At 47.2% G+C, this 16,632-nt stretch overlaps 28 non-coding genes across 28 annotated transcripts; all 28 read left to right on the forward strand.

Annotated features, from left to right (window-relative positions):
- Positions 1-827: 827 nt before the first annotated feature.
- Positions 828-899, forward strand: TRNAP-CGG (transfer RNA proline (anticodon CGG)). Its single transcript has one exon. It is a non-coding gene; the product is annotated as a tRNA-Pro (tRNA).
- A 384-nt stretch (positions 900-1,283) lies between these two features.
- Positions 1,284-1,356, forward strand: TRNAV-UAC (transfer RNA valine (anticodon UAC)). Its single transcript has one exon. It is a non-coding gene; the product is annotated as a tRNA-Val (tRNA).
- A 434-nt stretch (positions 1,357-1,790) lies between these two features.
- On the forward strand, positions 1,791-1,862 carry TRNAP-AGG (transfer RNA proline (anticodon AGG)). The gene has a single exon. It is a non-coding gene; the product is annotated as a tRNA-Pro (tRNA).
- Positions 1,863-2,248: 386 nt separating this feature from the next.
- Positions 2,249-2,321, forward strand: TRNAV-AAC (transfer RNA valine (anticodon AAC)). Its single transcript has one exon. It is a non-coding gene; the product is annotated as a tRNA-Val (tRNA).
- Positions 2,322-2,616: 295 nt separating this feature from the next.
- On the forward strand, positions 2,617-2,728 carry TRNAL-CAA (transfer RNA leucine (anticodon CAA)). Its single transcript has 2 exons — positions 2,617-2,654; positions 2,683-2,728. It is a non-coding gene; the product is annotated as a tRNA-Leu (tRNA).
- Positions 2,729-3,668: 940 nt separating this feature from the next.
- On the forward strand, positions 3,669-3,740 carry TRNAP-CGG (transfer RNA proline (anticodon CGG)). Its single transcript has one exon. It is a non-coding gene; the product is annotated as a tRNA-Pro (tRNA).
- A 384-nt stretch (positions 3,741-4,124) lies between these two features.
- On the forward strand, positions 4,125-4,197 carry TRNAV-UAC (transfer RNA valine (anticodon UAC)). The gene has a single exon. It is a non-coding gene; the product is annotated as a tRNA-Val (tRNA).
- A 434-nt stretch (positions 4,198-4,631) lies between these two features.
- On the forward strand, positions 4,632-4,703 carry TRNAP-AGG (transfer RNA proline (anticodon AGG)). Its single transcript has one exon. It is a non-coding gene; the product is annotated as a tRNA-Pro (tRNA).
- Positions 4,704-5,089: 386 nt separating this feature from the next.
- TRNAV-AAC (transfer RNA valine (anticodon AAC)) lies at positions 5,090-5,162 on the forward strand. The gene has a single exon. It is a non-coding gene; the product is annotated as a tRNA-Val (tRNA).
- A 294-nt stretch (positions 5,163-5,456) lies between these two features.
- Positions 5,457-5,568, forward strand: TRNAL-CAA (transfer RNA leucine (anticodon CAA)). Its single transcript has 2 exons — positions 5,457-5,494; positions 5,523-5,568. It is a non-coding gene; the product is annotated as a tRNA-Leu (tRNA).
- A 947-nt stretch (positions 5,569-6,515) lies between these two features.
- TRNAP-CGG (transfer RNA proline (anticodon CGG)) lies at positions 6,516-6,587 on the forward strand. Its single transcript has one exon. It is a non-coding gene; the product is annotated as a tRNA-Pro (tRNA).
- Positions 6,588-6,971: 384 nt separating this feature from the next.
- TRNAV-UAC (transfer RNA valine (anticodon UAC)) lies at positions 6,972-7,044 on the forward strand. The gene has a single exon. It is a non-coding gene; the product is annotated as a tRNA-Val (tRNA).
- Positions 7,045-7,478: 434 nt separating this feature from the next.
- TRNAP-AGG (transfer RNA proline (anticodon AGG)) lies at positions 7,479-7,550 on the forward strand. The gene has a single exon. It is a non-coding gene; the product is annotated as a tRNA-Pro (tRNA).
- Positions 7,551-7,936: 386 nt separating this feature from the next.
- Positions 7,937-8,009, forward strand: TRNAV-AAC (transfer RNA valine (anticodon AAC)). Its single transcript has one exon. It is a non-coding gene; the product is annotated as a tRNA-Val (tRNA).
- A 295-nt stretch (positions 8,010-8,304) lies between these two features.
- On the forward strand, positions 8,305-8,416 carry TRNAL-CAA (transfer RNA leucine (anticodon CAA)). The gene is made up of 2 exons: positions 8,305-8,342; positions 8,371-8,416. It is a non-coding gene; the product is annotated as a tRNA-Leu (tRNA).
- A 940-nt stretch (positions 8,417-9,356) lies between these two features.
- On the forward strand, positions 9,357-9,428 carry TRNAP-CGG (transfer RNA proline (anticodon CGG)). Its single transcript has one exon. It is a non-coding gene; the product is annotated as a tRNA-Pro (tRNA).
- Positions 9,429-9,812: 384 nt separating this feature from the next.
- TRNAV-UAC (transfer RNA valine (anticodon UAC)) lies at positions 9,813-9,885 on the forward strand. The gene has a single exon. It is a non-coding gene; the product is annotated as a tRNA-Val (tRNA).
- Positions 9,886-10,319: 434 nt separating this feature from the next.
- TRNAP-AGG (transfer RNA proline (anticodon AGG)) lies at positions 10,320-10,391 on the forward strand. Its single transcript has one exon. It is a non-coding gene; the product is annotated as a tRNA-Pro (tRNA).
- A 386-nt stretch (positions 10,392-10,777) lies between these two features.
- TRNAV-AAC (transfer RNA valine (anticodon AAC)) lies at positions 10,778-10,850 on the forward strand. Its single transcript has one exon. It is a non-coding gene; the product is annotated as a tRNA-Val (tRNA).
- Positions 10,851-11,145: 295 nt separating this feature from the next.
- On the forward strand, positions 11,146-11,257 carry TRNAL-CAA (transfer RNA leucine (anticodon CAA)). The gene is made up of 2 exons: positions 11,146-11,183; positions 11,212-11,257. It is a non-coding gene; the product is annotated as a tRNA-Leu (tRNA).
- Positions 11,258-12,197: 940 nt separating this feature from the next.
- TRNAP-CGG (transfer RNA proline (anticodon CGG)) lies at positions 12,198-12,269 on the forward strand. The gene has a single exon. It is a non-coding gene; the product is annotated as a tRNA-Pro (tRNA).
- Positions 12,270-12,653: 384 nt separating this feature from the next.
- TRNAV-UAC (transfer RNA valine (anticodon UAC)) lies at positions 12,654-12,726 on the forward strand. The gene has a single exon. It is a non-coding gene; the product is annotated as a tRNA-Val (tRNA).
- Positions 12,727-13,160: 434 nt separating this feature from the next.
- Positions 13,161-13,232, forward strand: TRNAP-AGG (transfer RNA proline (anticodon AGG)). The gene has a single exon. It is a non-coding gene; the product is annotated as a tRNA-Pro (tRNA).
- Positions 13,233-13,618: 386 nt separating this feature from the next.
- On the forward strand, positions 13,619-13,691 carry TRNAV-AAC (transfer RNA valine (anticodon AAC)). The gene has a single exon. It is a non-coding gene; the product is annotated as a tRNA-Val (tRNA).
- Positions 13,692-13,986: 295 nt separating this feature from the next.
- TRNAL-CAA (transfer RNA leucine (anticodon CAA)) lies at positions 13,987-14,098 on the forward strand. The gene is made up of 2 exons: positions 13,987-14,024; positions 14,053-14,098. It is a non-coding gene; the product is annotated as a tRNA-Leu (tRNA).
- A 940-nt stretch (positions 14,099-15,038) lies between these two features.
- On the forward strand, positions 15,039-15,110 carry TRNAP-CGG (transfer RNA proline (anticodon CGG)). Its single transcript has one exon. It is a non-coding gene; the product is annotated as a tRNA-Pro (tRNA).
- A 384-nt stretch (positions 15,111-15,494) lies between these two features.
- TRNAV-UAC (transfer RNA valine (anticodon UAC)) lies at positions 15,495-15,567 on the forward strand. Its single transcript has one exon. It is a non-coding gene; the product is annotated as a tRNA-Val (tRNA).
- An 879-nt stretch (positions 15,568-16,446) lies between these two features.
- TRNAV-AAC (transfer RNA valine (anticodon AAC)) lies at positions 16,447-16,519 on the forward strand. Its single transcript has one exon. It is a non-coding gene; the product is annotated as a tRNA-Val (tRNA).
- The last annotated feature ends 113 nt before the right edge of the window (positions 16,520-16,632 follow it).

Below are 16,632 nucleotides of genomic sequence, written 5' to 3' on the forward strand. Positions count from 1 at the left end.
GGGCCCTCAATCACAATTCCATGGATTTCTGGAAATGACACCTCAGGCACACCTTCCATTAAATTTGCACTCCATCACAGTAACTGCCATGCTGGGTTTCTAACTAAGCAGTTGATCCCATCATTTGTTGTGAGGCTCTCCTGCCACCTTTTGGGCAGAGAAGGCACTGTCCCTGCAAAAACACAGGCAGACATGTTCAACAGGGCTTCCTGGTTATGTGGGAGGAGCAGAATGCCATTGGTCCCCCCTTGCAAATTCTAATTTACATAAGGAAGACAGAGAGGTAGCTGGGAGTAGGCACTGCACACGGGCATTGCACTCTCTCCTATGATTTGCAGCCAATTCTAGATTGAGGCAGGAGGAAAGGAGGTGACTCGCCCAACAATGGCTATACTGAGAAGTCAGCCACTCTGGGTCTCCCAGGTGAGTGTTTCAGGCCTGTGAGCCACTCATATAAATCTCGCCTGATCGAGCCTGATCGAGCGCTGAGCGAGCGCGTTTGAATCCAAATATCAAACCCCTCTTTCTCAGGCGCAGGAAATGGTGGGCCCTTCATTGCTTCTGGTGTGGAAGTCTATGGGGCAAGGGTCCAGGACTTGCAGAGGAGAACAATTGCCAGAAAGTGCTTGCTGTTCTCATCTGTGCCTTTTTTCTGCTCACTGGCTGATAGGAGATTGGCTGCCCCCTTTCTTGCTAGAGTGAAAAAACAACAACTTGAGAGAAAACATGACGTTGTGAGGCTCACTTAGAGGGAGACTAGCCAAATAGCCCTGCTTTTTTTCTGAAAGACGCTTCAGAAATTGTTCAAAATGTCTCCTGGCCACTCAGGCTCGTTGGTCTAGGGGTATGATTCTCGCTTCGGGTGCGAGAGGTCCCTGGTTCAAATCCCGGACGAGCCCATGCCGTGGACATTTTCAGGATGCTTGTAATATAGGAGCATTTCTTCTTTTCAATGCTATGAGACGCTGTGTATGTCGAGAAAGTTCCTTACCCTGCACGCTATTTTCCACTTGTGGCGGGATAAAGGAGTGCAGGACTTCTTTGCAACTGCTTTTCTGGGCCAGACCAGCATGGTAGGAACATTACATGCATAGTGTTTTTCTAGTGTAATTTCAGGATATGGTTTCAAAATCGCCTCTTGGAATAAAAGTGGTCCTCATTCCTGTCTTCCAAAGAAATAGAGACCGGGTAAGGAGAGCCCAACTTTGAGCTTCAAGGACATTGGCCCTTAGTCTGTGCATTCCAGCCCAATACATGCCAACAAGATTCCTGAGTTAGTGTCTGTTTCTGTAGTGTAGTGGTTATCACGTTCGCCTTACACGCGAAAGGTCCCTGGTTCGAGACCGGGCAGAAACAGCGGTTTGCTGTTTTTAACAGTGTTTGCCTTTACTGGCTGACTTTATAGGAAAGCTGAGATAATAGAGGCTGTCTATCCCTCACCAACCTGACGTAGTGTGCTCCAGGGATCTCAGTGACAGCTCGAAAAGAGAAGTGACGATAGCTTGCGCCATTCGCTTGCTCGCCCTTTGCTCTGAAGGGTGGGCCTACTTCATGAAAGCAAGGAATGAGAGCAGAAATGCTTTTCTTGTCCTCACCGCAAGCAGACACTTAGAGAAAACAAACTGTCTGAAGGACAGAGGCTTTTTAATTTCTTGTTTGATGACGGCCATGGAAAAGACAGCAATCATATTGCAGAAGAGAGCAACATGTGCAGTTGCTTGCTTTGGGTGAAGCATTCACCGACTAGCTGCCACTAACCCCTGGAGCCATGTCAGAGGTCACTCTTGCGTGGCTCGTTGGTCTAGGGGTATGATTCTCGCTTAGGGTGCGAGAGGTCCCGGGTTCAAATCCCGGACGAGCCCTTTTTAGAGCTAAACATACAAATCGTACTAAAAATGCACTATGCCTGACTATTTCTAGTAATACTCGGTTGATTTTTTGCTTAACATATTCCTAACCTCAGTAGAAAAATGGATCACCGTGCTTTTTCTGCCTACCTGCTTAGTCTCAGTGTGTCCCAGGTGATGCTTTCCCAAGCTGTACTCGCAGACATTTAGGCATCAGATATTTGTCTGTCGATGCCTGCACAAGTAAATTTTGAATACGTCTAATTGCAAGCATGTTGGATGATATCTTTGAGGTTTTCACACTTGTTCTGCACATTCTGAGCCGCTGCTGATACAGCAGAATAGAAGTAGGGTGAAGCCTTGAGAGGAACTTTGCTTTAACAGTAGCAAGCAGCAAGGTCGTTTCTGTAGTGTAGTGGTCATCACGTTCGCCTAACACGCGAAAGGTCCCCGGTTCGAGACCGGGCAGAAACACTGAGCGTTGGCTGCTTTTATGTGCACACTCTAAAACCTTATTATCTGAATGCAAGTTTAAGAAGAGGTGGTCTTTGAACACAGTGAGCCGTGGGAAACTTTCTTTACCTTTGCAAGACGAAACAAAGTTATCTGCATCCATCATCTGGGGGTCGTTCTTGTGCCTATTTTTATTTTGTTTAAGCTATGTTGTATTGTTGGGGCCTTTACACCTGTGACATTGCTGTGAAGGTTGTAAGTGGAAACATTGGCAGGTGCAGATAGAAGAGTTAGACCTAAGCCCCCCTCATGAGCCGTCAGGATGGCCGAGTGGTCTAAGGCGCCAGACTCAAGAGAGCTTGTTCTTCAGTGTAGCTGAGCCTTCTGGTCTCCTCATGGAGGCGTGGGTTCAAATCCCACTTCTGACAGGTCCCTTTTACACCCGTAAATCTTACTGTTTTTTGCAGTGCGTTCCCGGCAAACACCACAATCTTTGCAGGAACCTGTAGCATGTGAAGAGAAATCCACCAACAATCAGGCTGGGCCCTCAATCACAATTCCATGGATTTCTGGAAATGACACCTCAGGCACACCTTCCATTAAATTTGCACTCCATCACAGTAACTGCCATGCTGGGTTTCTAACTAAGCAGTTGATCCCATCATTTGTTGTGAGGCTCTCCTGCCACCTTTTGGGCAGAGAAGGCACTGTCCCTGCAAAAACACAGGCAGACATGTTCAACAGGGCTTCCTGGTTATGTGGGAGGAGCAGAATGCCATTGGTCCCCCCTTGCAAATTCTAATTTACATAAGGAAGACAGAGAGGTAGCTGGGAGTAGGCACTGCACACGGGCATTGCACTCTCTCCTATGATTTGCAGCCAATTCTAGATTGAGGCAGGAGGAAAGGAGGTGACTCGCCCAACAATGGCTATACTGAGAAGTCAGCCACTCTGGGTCTCCCAGGTGAGTGTTTCAGGCCTGTGAGCCACTCATATAAATCTCGCCTGATCGAGCCTGATCGAGCGCTGAGCGAGCGCGTTTGAATCCAAATATCAAACCCCTCTTTCTCAGGCGCAGGAAATGGTGGGCCCTTCATTGCTTCTGGTGTGGAAGTCTATGGGGCAAGGGTCCAGGACTTGCAGAGGAGAACAATTGCCAGAAAGTGCTTGCTGTTCTCATCTGTGCCTTTTTTCTGCTCACTGGCTGATAGGAGATTGGCTGCCCCCTTTCTTGCTAGAGTGAAAAAACAACAACTTGAGAGAAAACATGACGTTGTGAGGCTCACTTAGAGGGAGACTAGCCAAATAGCCCTGCTTTTTTTCTGAAAGACGCTTCAGAAATTGTTCAAAATGTCTCCTGGCCACTCAGGCTCGTTGGTCTAGGGGTATGATTCTCGCTTCGGGTGCGAGAGATCCCGGGTTCAAATCCCGGACGAGCCCATGACGTGGACATTTTCAGGATGCTTGTAATATAGGAGCATTTCTTCTTTTCAATGCTATAAGACGCTGTGTATGTCGAGAAAGTTCCTTACCCTGCACGCTATTTTCCACTTGTGGCGGGATAAAGGAGTGCAGGACTTCTTTGCAACTGCTTTTCTGGGCCAGACCAGCATGGTAGGAACATTACATGCATAGTGTTTTTCTAGTGTAATTTCAGGATATGGTTTCAAAATCGCCTCTTGGAATAAAAGTGGTCCTCATTCCTGTCTTCCAAAGAAATAGAGACCGGGTAAGGAGAGCCCAACTTTGAGCTTCAAGGACATTGGCCCTTAGTCTGTGCATTTCAGCCCAATACATGCCAACAAGATTCCTGAGTTAGTGTCTGTTTCTGTAGTGTAGTGGTTATCACGTTCGCCTTACACGCGAAAGGTCCCTGGTTCGAGACCGGGCAGAAACAGCGGTTTGCTGTTTTTAACAGTGTTTGCCTTTACTGGCTGACTTTATAGGAAAGCTGAGATAATAGAGGCTGTCTATCCCTCACCAACCTGACGTAGTGTGCTACAGGGATCTCAGTGACAGCTCGAAAAGAGAAGTGACGATAGCTTGCGCCATTCGCTTGCTCGCCCTTTGCTCTGAAGGGTGGGCCTACTTCATGAAAGCAAGGAATGAGAGCAGAAATGCTTTTCTTGTCCTCACCGCAAGCAGACACTTAGAGAAAACAAACTGTCTGAAGGACAGAGGCTTTTTAATTTCTTGTTTGATGACGGCCATGGAAAAGACAGCAATCATATTGCAGAAGAGAGCAACATGTGCAGTTGCTTGCTTTGGGTGAAGCATTCACCGACTAGCTGCCACTAACCGCTGGAGCCATGTCAGAGGTGACTCTTGCGTGGCTCGTTGGTCTAGGGGTATGATTCTCGCTTAGGGTGCGAGAGGTCCCGGGTTCAAATCCCGGACGAGCCCTTTTTAGAGCTAAACATACAAATCGTACTAAAAATGCACTATGCCTGACTATTTCTAGTAATACTCGGTTGATTTTTTGCTTAACATATTCCTAACCTCAGTAGAAAAATGGATCACCGTGCTTTTTCTGCCTACCTGCTTAGTCTCAGTGTGTCCCAGGTGATGCTTTCCCAAGCTGTACTCGCAGACATTTAGGCATCAGATATTTGTCTGTCGATGCCTGCACAAGTAAATTTTGAATACGTCTAATTGCAAGCATGTTGGATGATATCTTTGAGGTTTTCACACTTGTTCTGCACATTCTGAGCCGCTGCTGATACAGCAGAATAGAAGTAGGGTGAAGCCTTGAGAGGAACTTTGCTTTAACAGTAGCAAGCAGCAAGGTCGTTTCTGTAGTGTAGTGGTCATTACGTTCGCCTAACACGCGAAAGGTCCCCGGTTCGAGACCGGGCAGAAACACTGAGCGTTGGCTGCTTTTATGTGCACACTCTAAAACCTTATTATCTGAATGCAAGTTTAAGAAGAGGTGGTCTTTGAACACAGTGAGCCGTGGGAAACTTTCTTTACCTTTGCAAGACGAAACAAAGTTATCTGCATCCATCATCTGGGGGTCGTTCTTGTGCCTATTTTTATTTTGTTTAGCTATGTTGTATTGTTGGGGCCTTTACACCTGTGACATTGCTGTGAAGGTTGTAAGTGGAAACATTGGCAGGTGCAGATAGAAGAGTTAGACCTAAGCCCCCCTCATGAGCCGTCAGGATGGCCGAGTGGTCTAAGGCGCCAGACTCAAGAGAGCTTGATCTTCAGTGTAGCTGAGCCTTCTGGTCTCCTCATGGAGGCGTGGGTTCAAATCCCACTTCTGACAGGTCCCTTTTACACCCGTAAATCTTCCTGTTTTTTGCAGTGCGTTCCCGGCAAACACCACAATCTTTGCAGGAACCTGTAGCATGTGAAGAGAAATCCACCAACAATCAGGCTGGGCCCTCAATCACAATTCCATGGATTTCTGGAAATGACACCTCAGGCACACCTTCCATTAAATTTGCACTCCATCACAGTAACTGCCATGCTGGGTTTCTAACTAAGCAGTTGATCCCATCATTTGTTGTGAGGCTCTCCTGCCACCTTTTGGGCAGAGAAGGCACTGTCCCTGCAAAAACACAGGCAGACATGTTCAACAGGGCTTCCTGGTTATGTGGGAGGAGCAGAATGCCATTGGTCCCCCCTTGCAAATTCTAATTTACATAAGGAAGACAGAGAGGTAGCTGGGAGTAGGCACTGCACACGGGCATTGCACTCTCTCCTATGATTTGCAGCCAATTCTAGATTGAGGCAGGAGGAAAGGAGGTGACTCGCCCAACAATGGCTATACTGAGAAGTCAGCCACTCTGGGTCTCCCAGGTGAGTGTTTCAGGCCTGTGAGCCACTCATATAAATCTCGCCTGATCGAGCCTGATCGAGCGCTGAGCGAGCGCGTTTGAATCCAAATATCAAACCCCTCTTTCTCAGTTCTCAGGCGCAGGAAATGGTGGGCCCTTCATTGCTTCTGGTGTGGAAGTCTATGGGGCAAGGGTCCAGGACTTGCAGAGGAGAACAATTGCCAGAAAGTGCTTGCTGTTCTCATCTGTGCCTTTTTTCTGCTCACTGGCTGATAGGAGATTGGCTGCCCCCTTTCTTGCTAGAGTGAAAAAACAACAACTTGAGAGAAAACATGACGTTGTGAGGCTCACTTAGAGGGAGACTAGCCAAATAGCCCTGCTTTTTTTCTGAAAGACGCTTCAGAAATTGTTCAAAATGTCTCCTGGCCACTCAGGCTCGTTGGTCTAGGGGTATGATTCTCGCTTCGGGTGCGAGAGGTCCCGGGTTCAAATCCCGGACGAGCCCATGACGTGGACATTTTCAGGATGCTTGTAATATAGGAGCATTTCTTCTTTTCAATGCTATAAGACGCTGTGTATGTCGAGAAAGTTCCTTACCCTGCACGCTATTTTCCACTTGTGGCGGGATAAAGGAGTGCAGGACTTCTTTGCAACTGCTTTTCTGGGCCAGACCAGCATGGTAGGAACATTACATGCATAGTGTTTTTCTAGTGTAATTTCAGGATATGGTTTCAAAATCGCCTCTGGGAATAAAAGTGGTCCTCATTCCTGTCTTCCAAAGAAATAGAGACCGGGTAAGGAGAGCCCAACTTTGAGCTTCAAGGACATTGGCCCTTAGTCTGTGCATTCCAGCCCAATACATGCCAACAAGATTCCTGAGTTAGTGTCTGTTTCTGTAGTGTAGTGGTTATCACGTTCGCCTTACACGCGAAAGGTCCCTGGTTCGAGACCGGGCAGAAACAGCGGTTTGCTGTTTTTAACAGTGTTTGCCTTTACTGGCTGACTTTATAGGAAAGCTGAGATAATAGAGGCTGTCTATCCCTCACCAACCTGACGTAGTGTGCTACAGGGATCTCAGTGACAGCTCGAAAAGAGAAGTGACGATAGCTTGCGCCATTCGCTTGCTCGCCCTTTGCTCTGAAGGGTGGGCCTACTTCATGAAAGCAAGGAATGAGAGCAGAAATGCTTTTCTTGTCCTCACCGCAAGCAGACACTTAGAGAAAACAAACTGTCTGAAGGACAGAGGCTTTTTAATTTCTTGTTTGATGACGGCCATGGAAAAGACAGCAATCATATTGCAGAAGAGAGCAACATGTGCAGTTGCTTGCTTTGGGTGAAGCATTCACCGACTAGCTGCCACTAACCGCTGGAGCCATGTCAGAGGTGACTCTTGCGTGGCTCGTTGGTCTAGGGGTATGATTCTCGCTTAGGGTGCGAGAGGTCCCGGGTTCAAATCCCGGACGAGCCCTTTTTAGAGCTAAACATACAAATCGTACTAAAAATGCACTATGCCTGACTATTTCTAGTAATACTCGGTTGATTTTTTGCTTAACATATTCCTAACCTCAGTAGAAAAATGGATCACCGTGCTTTTTCTGCCTACCTGCTTAGTCTCAGTGTGTCCCAGGTGATGCTTTCCCAAGCTGTACTCGCAGACATTTAGGCATCAGATATTTGTCTGTCGATGCCTGCACAAGTAAATTTTGAATACGTCTAATTGCAAGCATGTTGGATGATATCTTTGAGGTTTTCACACTTGTTCTGCACATTCTGAGCCGCTGCTGATACAGCAGAATAGAAGTAGGGTGAAGCCTTGAGAGGAACTTTGCTTTAACAGTAGCGAGCAGCAAGGTCGTTTCTGTAGTGTAGTGGTCATCACGTTCGCCTAACACGCGAAAGGTCCCCGGTTCGAGACCGGGCAGAAACACTGAGCGTTGGCTGCTTTTATGTGCACACTCTAAAACCTTATTATCTGAATGCAAGTTTAAGAAGAGGTGGTCTTTGAACACAGTGAGCCGTGGGAAACTTTCTTTACCTTTGCAAGACGAAACAAAGTTATCTGCATCCATCATCTGGGGGTCGTTCTTGTGCCTATTTTTATTTTGTTTAAGCTATGTTGTATTGTTGGGGCCTTTACACCTGTGACATTGCTGTGAAGGTTGTAAGTGGAAACATTGGCAGGTGCAGATAGAAGAGTTAGACCTAAGCCCCCCTCATGAGCCGTCAGGATGGCCGAGTGGTCTAAGGCGCCAGACTCAAGAGAGCTTGATCTTCAGTGTAGCTGAGCCTTCTGGTCTCCTCATGGAGGCGTGGGTTCAAATCCCACTTCTGACAGGTCCCTTTTACACCCGTAAATCTTCCCGTTTTTTGCAGTGCGTTCCCGGCAAACACCACAATCTTTGCAGGAACCTGTAGCATGTGAAGAGAAATCCACCAACAATCAGGCTGGGCCCTCAATCACAATTCCATGGATTTCTGGAAATGACACCTCAGGCACACCTTCCATTAAATTTGCACTCCATCACAGTAACTGCCATGCTGGGTTTCTAACTAAGCAGTTGATCCCATCATTTGTTGTGAGGCTCTCCTGCCACCTTTTGGGCAGAGAAGGCACTGTCCCTGCAAAAACACAGGCAGACATGTTCAACAGGGCTTCCTGGTTATGTGGGAGGAGCAGAATGCCATTGGTCCCCCCTTGCAAATTCTAATTTACATAAGGAAGACAGAGAGGTAGCTGGGAGTAGGCACTGCACACGGGCATTGCACTCTCTCCTATGATTTGCAGCCAATTCTAGATTGAGGCAGGAGGAAAGGAGGTGACTCGCCCAACAATGGCTATACTGAGAAGTCAGCCACTCTGGGTCTCCCAGGTGAGTGTTTCAGGCCTGTGAGCCACTCATATAAATCTCGCCTGATCGAGCCTGATCGAGCGCTGAGCGAGCGCGTTTGAATCCAAATATCAAACCCCTCTTTCTCAGGCGCAGGAAATGGTGGGCCCTTCATTGCTTCTGGTGTGGAAGTCTATGGGGCAAGGGTCCAGGACTTGCAGAGGAGAACAATTGCCAGAAAGTGCTTGCTGTTCTCATCTGTGCCTTTTTTCTGCTCACTGGCTGATAGGAGATTGGCTGCCCCCTTTCTTGCTAGAGTGAAAAAACAACAACTTGAGAGAAAACATGACGTTGTGAGGCTCACTTAGAGGGAGACTAGCCAAATAGCCCTGCTTTTTTTCTGAAAGACGCTTCAGAAATTGTTCAAAATGTCTCCTGGCCACTCAGGCTCGTTGGTCTAGGGGTATGATTCTCGCTTCGGGTGCGAGAGGTCCCGGGTTCAAATCCCGGACGAGCCCATGACGTGGACATTTTCAGGATGCTTGTAATATAGGAGCATTTCTTCTTTTCAATGCTATAAGACGCTGTGTATGTCGAGAAAGTTCCTTACCATGCACGCTATTTTCCACTTGTGGCGGGATAAAGGAGTGCAGGACTTCTTTGCAACTGCTTTTCTGGGCCAGACCAGCATGGTAGGAACATTACATGCATAGTGTTTTTCTAGTGTAATTTCAGGATATGGTTTCAAAATCGCCTCTGGGAATAAAAGTGGTCCTCATTCCTGTCTTCCAAAGAAATAGAGACCGGGTAAGGAGAGCCCAACTTTGAGCTTCAAGGACATTGGCCCTTAGTCTGTGCATTCCAGCCCAATACATGCCAACAAGATTCCTGAGTTAGTGTCTGTTTCTGTAGTGTAGTGGTTATCACGTTCGCCTTACACGCGAAAGGTCCCTGGTTCGAGACCGGGCAGAATCAGTGGTTTGCTGTTTTTAACAGTGTTTGCCTTTACTGGCTGACTTTATAGGAAAGCTGAGATAATAGAGGCTGTCTATCCCTCACCAACCTGACGTAGTGTGCTACAGGGATCTCAGTGACAGCTCGAAAAGAGAAGTGACGATAGCTTGCGCCATTCGCTTGCTCGCCCTTTGCTCTGAAGGGTGGGCCTACTTCATGAAAGCAAGGAATGAGAGCAGAAATGCTTTTCTTGTCCTCACCGCAAGCAGACACTTAGAGAAAACAAACTGTCTGAAGGACAGAGGCTTTTTAATTTCTTGTTTGATGACGGCCATGGAAAAGACAGCAATCATATTGCAGAAGAGAGCAACATGTGCAGTTGCTTGCTTTGGGTGAAGCATTCACCGACTAGCTGCCACTAACCGCTGGAGCCATGTCAGAGGTGACTCTTGCGTGGCTCGTTGGTCTAGGGGTATGATTCTCGCTTAGGGTGCAAGAGGTCCCGGGTTCAAATCCCGGACGAGCCCTTTTTAGAGCTAAACATACAAATCGTACTAAAAATGCACTATGCCTGACTATTTCTAGTAATACTCGGTTGATTTTTTGCTTAACATATTCCTAACCTCAGTAGAAAAATGGATCACCGTGCTTTTTCTGCCTACCTGCTTAGTCTCAGTGTGTCCCAGGTGATGCTTTCCCAAGCTGTACTCGCAGACATTTAGGCATCAGATATTTGTCTGTCGATGCCTGCACAAGTAAATTTTGAATACGTCTAATTGCAAGCATGTTGGATGATATCTTTGAGGTTTTCACACTTGTTCTGCACATTCTGAGCCGCTGCTGATACAGCAGAATAGAAGTAGGGTGAAGCCTTGAGAGGAACTTTGCTTTAACAGTAGCAAGCAGCAAGGTCGTTTCTGTAGTGTAGTGGTCATCACGTTCGCCTAACACGCGAAAGGTCCCCGGTTCGAGACCGGGCAGAAACACTGAGCGTTGGCTGCTTTTATGTGCACACTCTAAAACCTTATTATCTGAATGCAAGTTTAAGAAGAGGTGGTCTTTGAACACAGTGAGCCGTGGGAAACTTTCTTTACCTTTGCAAGACGAAACAAAGTTATCTGCATCCATCATCTGGGGGTCGTTCTTGTGCCTATTTTTATTTTGTTTAAGCTATGTTGTATTGTTGGGGCCTTTACACCTGTGACATTGCTGTGAAGGTTGTAAGTGGAAACATTGGCAGGTGCAGATAGAAGAGTTAGACCTAAGCCCCCCTCATGAGCCGTCAGGATGGCCGAGTGGTCTAAGGCGCCAGACTCAAGAGAGCTTGATCTTCAGTGTAGCTGAGCCTTCTGGTCTCCTCATGGAGGCGTGGGTTCAAATCCCACTTCTGACAGGTCCCTTTTACACCCGTAAATCTTCCTGTTTTTTGCAGTGCGTTCCCGGCAAACACCACAATCTTTGCAGGAACCTGTAGCATGTGAAGAGAAATCCACCAACAATCAGGCTGGGCCCTCAATCACAATTCCATGGATTTCTGGAAATGACACCTCAGGCACACCTTCCATTAAATTTGCACTCCATCACAGTAACTGCCATGCTGGGTTTCTAACTAAGCAGTTGATCCCATCATTTGTTGTGAGGCTCTCCTGCCACCTTTTGGGCAGAGAAGGCACTGTCCCTGCAAAAACACAGGCAGACATGTTCAACAGGGCTTCCTGGTTATGTGGGAGGAGCAGAATGCCATTGGTCCCCCCTTGCAAATTCTAATTTACATAAGGAAGACAGAGAGGTAGCTGGGAGTAGGCACTGCACACGGGCATTGCACTCTCTCCTATGATTTGCAGCCAATTCTAGATTGAGGCAGGAGGAAAGGAGGTGACTCGCCCAACAATGGCTATACTGAGAAGTCAGCCACTCTGGGTCTCCCAGGTGAGTGTTTCAGGCCTGTGAGCCACTCATATAAATCTCGCCTGATCGAGCCTGATCGAGCGCTGAGCGAGCGCGTTTGAATCCAAATATCAAACCCCTCTTTCTCAGGCGCAGGAAATGGTGGGCCCTTCATTGCTTCTGGTGTGGAAGTCTATGGGGCAAGGGTCCAGGACTTGCAGAGGAGAACAATTGCCAGAAAGTGCTTGCTGTTCTCATCTGTGCCTTTTTTCTGCTCACTGGCTGATAGGAGATTGGCTGCCCCCTTTCTTGCTAGAGTGAAAAAACAACAACTTGAGAGAAAACATGACGTTGTGAGGCTCACTTAGAGGGAGACTAGCCAAATAGCCCTGCTTTTTTTCTGAAAGACGCTTCAGAAATTGTTCAAAATGTCTCCTGGCCACTCAGGCTCGTTGGTCTAGGGGTATGATTCTCGCTTCGGGTGCGAGAGGTCCCGGGTTCAAATCCCGGACGAGCCCATGACGTGGACATTTTCAGGATGCTTGTAATATAGGAGCATTTCTTCTTTTCAATGCTATAAGACGCTGTGTATGTCGAGAAAGTTCCTTACCATGCACGCTATTTTCCACTTGTGGCGGGATAAAGGAGTGCAGGACTTCTTTGCAACTGCTTTTCTGGGCCAGACCAGCATGGTAGGAACATTACATGCATAGTGTTTTTCTAGTGTAATTTCAGGATATGGTTTCAAAATCGCCTCTGGGAATAAAAGTGGTCCTCATTCCTGTCTTCCAAAGAAATAGAGACCGGGTAAGGAGAGCCCAACTTTGAGCTTCAAGGACATTGGCCCTTAGTCTGTGCATTCCAGCCCAATACATGCCAACAAGATTCCTGAGTTAGTGTCTGTTTCTGTAGTGTAGTGGTTATCACGTTCGCCTTACACGCGAAAGGTCCCTGGTTCGAGACCGGGCAGAATCAGTGGTTTGCTGTTTTTAACAGTGTTTGCCTTTACTGGCTGACTTTATAGGAAAGCTGAGATAATAGAGGCTGTCTATCCCTCACCAACCTGACGTAGTGTGCTACAGGGATCTCAGTGACAGCTCGAAAAGAGAAGTGACGATAGCTTGCGCCATTCGCTTGCTCGCCCTTTGCTCTGAAGGGTGGGCCTACTTCATGAAAGCAAGGAATGAGAGCAGAAATGCTTTTCTTGTCCTCACCGCAAGCAGACACTTAGAGAAAACAAACTGTCTGAAGGACAGAGGCTTTTTAATTTCTTGTTTGATGACGGCCATGGAAAAGACAGCAATCATATTGCAGAAGAGAGCAACATGTGCAGTTGCTTGCTTTGGGTGAAGCATTCACCGACTAGCTGCCACTAACCGCTGGAGCCATGTCAGAGGTGACTCTTGCGTGGCTCGTTGGTCTAGGGGTATGATTCTCGCTTAGGGTGCAAGAGGTCCCGGGTTCAAATCCCGGACGAGCCCTTTTTAGAGCTAAACATACAAATCGTACTAAAAATGCACTATGCCTGACTATTTCTAGTAATACTCGGTTGATTTTTTGCTTAACATATTCCTAACCTCAGTAGAAAAATGGATCACCGTGCTTTTTCTGCCTACCTGCTTAGTCTCAGTGTGTCCCAGGTGATGCTTTCCCAAGCTGTACTCGCAGACATTTAGGCATCAGATATTTGTCTGTCGATGCCTGCACAAGTAAATTTTGAATACGTCTAATTGCAAGCATGTTGGATGATATCTTTGAGGTTTTCACACTTGTTCTGCACATTCTGAGCCGCTGCTGATACAGCAGAATAGAAGTAGGGTGAAGCCTTGAGAGGAACTTTGCTTTAACAGTAGCAAGCAGCAAGGTCGTTTCTGTAGTGTAGTGGTCATCACGTTCGCCTAACACGCGAAAGGTCCCCGGTTCGAGACCGGGCAGAAACACTGAGCGTTGGCTGCTTTTATGTGCACACTCTAAAACCTTATTATCTGAATGCAAGTTTAAGAAGAGGTGGTCTTTGAACACAGTGAGCCGTGGGAAACTTTCTTTACCTTTGCAAGACGAAACAAAGTTATCTGCATCCATCATCTGGGGGTCGTTCTTGTGCCTATTTTTATTTTGTTTAAGCTATGTTGTATTGTTGGGGCCTTTACACCTGTGACATTGCTGTGAAGGTTGTAAGTGGAAACATTGGCAGGTGCAGATAGAAGAGTTAGACCTAAGCCCCCCTCATGAGCCGTCAGGATGGCCGAGTGGTCTAAGGCGCCAGACTCAAGAGAGCTTGATCTTCAGTGTAGCTGAGCCTTCTGGTCTCCTCATGGAGGCGTGGGTTCAAATCCCACTTCTGACAGGTCCCTTTTACACCCGTAAATCTTCCTGTTTTTTGCAGTGCGTTCCCGGCAAACATCACAATCTTTGCAGGAACCTGTAGCATGTGAAGAGAAATCCACCAACAATCAGGCTGGGCCCTCAATCACAATTCCATGGATTTCTGGAAATGACACCTCAGGCACACCTTCCATTAAATTTGCACTCCATCACAGTAACTGCCATGCTGGGTTTCTAACTAAGCAGTTGATCCCATCATTTGTTGTGAGGCTCTCCTGCCACCTTTTGGGCAGAGAAGGCACTGTCCCTGCAAAAACACAGGCAGACATGTTCAACAGGGCTTCCTGGTTATGTGGGAGGAGCAGAATGCCATTGGTCCCCCCTTGCAAATTCTAATTTACATAAGGAAGACAGAGAGGTAGCTGGGAGTAGGCACTGCACACGGGCATTGCACTCTCTCCTATGATTTGCAGCCAATTCTAGATTGAGGCAGGAGGAAAGGAGGTGACTCGCCCAACAATGGCTATACTGAGAAGTCAGCCACTCTGGGTCTCCCAGGTGAGTGTTTCAGGCCTGTGAGCCACTCATATAAATCTCGCCTGATCGAGCCTGATCGAGCGCTGAGCGAGCGCGTTTGAATCCAAATATCAAACCCCTCTTTCTCAGGCGCAGGAAATGGTGGGCCCTTCATTGCTTCTGGTGTGGAAGTCTATGGGGCAAGGGTCCAGGACTTGCAGAGGAGAACAATTGCCAGAAAGTGCTTGCTGTTCTCATCTGTGCCTTTTTTCTGCTCACTGGCTGATAGGAGATTGGCTGCCCCCTTTCTTGCTAGAGTGAAAAAACAACAACTTGAGAGAAAACATGACGTTGTGAGGCTCACTTAGAGGGAGACTAGCCAAATAGCCCTGCTTTTTTTCTGAAAGACGCTTCAGAAATTGTTCAAAATGTCTCCTGGCCACTCAGGCTCGTTGGTCTAGGGGTATGATTCTCGCTTCGGGTGCGAGAGGTCCCGGGTTCAAATCCCGGACGAGCCCATGACGTGGACATTTTCAGGATGCTTGTAATATAGGAGCATTTCTTCTTTTCAATGCTATAAGACGCTGTGTATGTCGAGAAAGTTCCTTACCCTGCACGCTATTTTCCACTTGTGGCGGGATAAAGGAGTGCAGGACTTCTTTGCAACTGCTTTTCTGGGCCAGACCAGCATGGTAGGAACATTACATGCATAGTGTTTTTCTAGTGTAATTTCATAATATGGTTTCAAAATCGCCTCTGGGAATAAAAGTGGTCCTCATTCCTGTCTTCCAAAGAAATAGAGACCGGGTAAGGAGAGCCCAACTTTGAGCTTCAAGGACATTGGCCCTTAGTCTGTGCATTTCAGCCCAATACATGCCAACAAGATTCCTGAGTTAGTGTCTGTTTCTGTAGTGTAGTGGTTATCACGTTCGCCTTACACGCGAAAGGTCCCTGGTTCGAGACCGGGCAGAAACAGCGGTTTGCTGTTTTTAACAGTGTTTGCCTTTACTGGCTGACTTTATAGGAAAGCTGAGATAATAGAGGCTGTCTATCCCTCACCAACCTGACGTAGTGTGCTACAGGGATCTCAGTGACAGCTCGAAAAGAGAAGTGACGATAGCTTGCGCCATTCGCTTGCTCGCCCTTTGCTCTGAAGGGTGGGCCTACTTCATGAAAGCAAGGAATGAGAGCAGAAATGCTTTTCTTGTCCTCACCGCAAGCAGACACTTAGAGAAAACAAACTGTCTGAAGGACAGAGGCTTTTTAATTTCTTGTTTGATGACGGCCATGGAAAAGACAGCAATCATATTGCAGAAGAGAGCAACATGTGCAGTTGCTTGCTTTGGGTGAAGCATTCACCGACTAGCTGCCACTAACCGCTGGAGCCATGTCAGAGGTGACTCTTGCGTGGCTCGTTGGTCTAGGGGTATGATTCTCGCTTAGGGTGCGAGAGATCCCGGACGAGCCCTTTTTAGAGCTAAACATACAAATCGTACTAAAAATGCACTATGCCTGACTATTTCTAGTAATACTCGGTTGATTTTTTGCTTAACATATTCCTAACCTCAGTAGAAAAATGGATCACCGTGCTTTTTCTGCCTACCTGCTTAGTCTCAGTGTGTCCCAGGTGATGCTTTCCCAAGCTGTACTCGCAGACATTTAGGCATCAGATATTTGTCTGTCGATGCCTGCACAAGTAAATTTTGAATACGTCTAATTGCAAGCATGTTGGATGATATCTTTGAGGTTTTCACACTTGTTCTGCACATTCTGAGCCGCTGCTGATACAGCAGAATAGAAGTAGGGTGAAGCCTTGAGAGGAACTTTGCTTTAACAGTAGCAAGCAGCAAGGTCGTTTCTGTAGTGTAGTGGTCATCACGTTCGCCTAACACGCGAAAGGTCCCCGGTTCGAGACCGGGCAGAAACACTGAGCGTTGGCTGCTTTTATGTGCACACTCTAAAACCTTATTATCTGAATGCAAGTTTAAGAAGAGGTGGTCTTTGAACACAGTGAGCCGTGGGAAACTTTCTTTACCTTTG

Source organism: Lissotriton helveticus, chromosome 10 (assembly GCF_964261635.1).
Source record: "Lissotriton helveticus chromosome 10, aLisHel1.1, whole genome shotgun sequence".
Lineage (NCBI taxonomy): Eukaryota > Metazoa > Chordata > Amphibia > Caudata > Salamandridae > Lissotriton > Lissotriton helveticus.